The following is a 3,156-nucleotide window of genomic DNA, read 5'->3' on the forward strand; positions in this document are numbered from 1 at the left end:
CATCCGGGGAGCTGCTCCGTAGCAACCAATACTATCACGCTTGATTGATTCACTGAATGATTGTATTGTTTCATTGATATGACATCAGGAACTATTAACCTTGCCAAAATCACAGTTAGTTTAACACCGAAATTAGGGTAATAACTAGGGAGTTCGGCATGGTTGCCCCAAAGCCATACATTTATACAGTGCCAGTCAAAAGTTTGGACACACCTACTCATTCAAGGGGTTTTCTTTATTTTACTATTTTCTACATTGTAGAATAATAGTGAAGACGTCAAAACTATAAAATAACACCTATGCAATTATGTAGTAACCAAAAAAAGGTTAAACAAAATATTTTATATTTGAGATTCTTCAAAGTGGCCACCCTTTGCCTTGATGACTCTTGGCATTCTCTCAACCAGCTTCACCTGGAATGCTTTTCCAACTGTCTTGAAGGCGTTCCCACATATGCTGAGCACTTGTTGGCTGCTTTTCCTTCACTCTGTGGTCTAACTCATCCCAAATCATCTCAATTGGTTTGATGTCGGGTGATTGTGGAGGCCAGGTTATCTGATGCAGCACTCCATCACTTTCCTTCCTTGTCAAACAGCCCTTTCACAGCCTGGAGGTGTTGGGTCATTGTGCTGTTGAATAACAAATGATAGTCCCACTAAGCCCAAACCAGATGGGATGGCGTATCGCTGCAGAATTCTGTGGTAGCCATGTTGGTTAAGTGTGCCTTGAATTCAAAATAAATCACAGACAGTGTCACCAGCAAAGCACTCCCACACCATCACACTTCCTCCTCCGTGCTTCACGGTGGGAACCACACATGTGGAGATCATCCATTCACCTACTCTGCATTTCACAAAGACACAGCGGCTGGATCCAAAAATGTCAAATTTAAACTTATCAGACCAAAGGACAGATTTCCCCCTGTCTAATGTCCATTGCTCGTGTTTCTTGGCCCAAGCAAATCTCTTCTTCTTGTTGGTTTCCTTTAGTAGTGGTTTCTTTGCAGCAATTCGACCATGAAGGTCTGGTTCACGCAGTATCCTCTGAACAGTTGATGTTGAGCTGTGTCTTTTACTTGAACTCCGTGAAGAATTTATTTGGGCTGCAATTTCTGATTGGTAACTCTAATGAACTTATCCTCTGCAGCAGAGGCAACTCTGTGTTTTCCTTTCCTGTGGTAGTCCTCATGAGAGCCAGTTTCAGAATAGCTCGATGATTTTTGCGACTGCACTTTAGGAAACTTTTAAGTTCTTGAAATTTTCCAAATGGACTGACCTTCATGTCTTATAGTAATGATGGACTGTCATTTCTCTTTGCTTATTTGAGCTGTTCTTGCCATAATATGGACTTGGTCTTTTACCAAATACGGCTATCTTCTGTATACCGCCCCTACCTTGTCACAACACAACTGATTGGCACAAATGCATTAAGAAGGAAAAAATTCCACAAATTAACTTTTAACTAGGCACACCTGTATTCCAGGTGACTACCTCATAAAGCTGGTTGAGAGAAAGCCAAGAATGTGCAAAGCTGTCATCAAGGCAAAGGGTGATCGCTTTGAAGAATCTCAAATATAAAATATATTGTGATTTGTTTAACACTTTTTTGGTTACTACATGATTCCATATGTGTTATTTCATAGTTTTGATGTCTTCACTATTATTCTACAATGAAGAAAATAGTAAAATAAAGAAAACCCCTTGAATAAGTAGGTGTGTCCAAACTTTTGACTGGTACTGTTTAACTAAATATACAGCTCTGGGTAACCCCATAAATGTAACTTTATGGGCAAACCATGTTCAATCGAGAATTACCACTGAACATGCTTTTAAGTTCAGGGTATGCTACGCACCTCAACATAATGCCCTGGGTATGCTACACCTCAATATAATGGAATGTGAGCCCTGTAACTCCCCCTCATGGTCCCCTTACAAAGAGCCTACCTGTCATGTGCTTTTAGTGTCACCATAGCAACATATCTCCTCCAATAATCTGAAAGAGCATGATGATGGTAGAATATATCTATGTTAAAAATAAAAAAATAAAGGTTAAAGGGTCATTGGCTCATCAGATATGTGAGAGAACAAAGGAAGGGGGAGGGACAGTAATGGAGAGTGCTGACAGCCTGGGGGGCCTTTCCATCTAATCAATATGTTATTGGGCACATTGCAATACAGACTGACCCTGCACACTCAATCCACATTCTGGGATGTTATAGTGAGTGTTGATGATAGAGAGCGAATGTGTCGAGCTCTTCTTCACACCGTGGCACACCTGCTGACATGATGGATGAACCAGGTGGTTTGATCAAGCGGTCTGGTGTGGGAATCTTCCTCCAGGCCATGGAGGAAGGGAAAGTCCAGCTAGCCCACTTCATCCTAGCTGCACTGGGTGAGGCTGCGGTAAATGCCACCATAGAGGAGCAGCAGGGGCTGGCGACAGGCCGCACCCCACTGATGTGTGCCGCAAAACTCCCACGGACCGCAGATCGCACCCATTTCCTGAGGCTACTCCTGGCTAGGGGGGCGGAGGTGGACCGTAGAGACAGCGAAGGTCGCACCGCCCTCAGCCTGGCAAGCGAATGTGGCTATTTGGATGCCGTCCGCCTCCTAGTCCAGAACGGTGCACACCCAGGCAGCTCAGACAGCCAGGGGAGGACGCCTCTCGCTTATGCCGCCCGCTGTCGCCACAGTGCTGTGGTCAAGTTCCTAGTGAAGGATCTGAAGAGCAGGGGGGAGGAGGGGATGGGGGAGGAGGCTGTGGGGGAAGAGACATGGCTTCTGGGAGAGGAAGAGGAACATGATGGTCACTCACTGGAGGATCTCCATGGAGGGGTAGAGGGGGTCAAGAAGAGCCAAGAGAACCCCTCAGAGGATGGACCCTCAGCAGTTGAAGCACAGGCTGGGCAGAGAAAGTCTTTGGAGACTGCAGATGTTGAAGGGTCAGGTAGTGGCTATTTCTATCTCAGACTGAGTGGTCCCCCAAAAGACATGGGCTACTTTCTCTGTGAGAACACCGTGGGTGACCTGCTCCTGGTTGACCATGTGATTTGCAACCCTTATGCCCTGGACGAGGAGCCTGGGGACAGGTGTGTTAGTGGAATGAGCCGTGGCCACTGCTCCACTTGTTCAGCAATGTCCCCACTCCTCCTCCAGT

This window comes from Oncorhynchus masou, chromosome 9 (assembly GCF_036934945.1).
Source record: "Oncorhynchus masou masou isolate Uvic2021 chromosome 9, UVic_Omas_1.1, whole genome shotgun sequence".
NCBI lineage: Eukaryota > Metazoa > Chordata > Actinopteri > Salmoniformes > Salmonidae > Oncorhynchus > Oncorhynchus masou.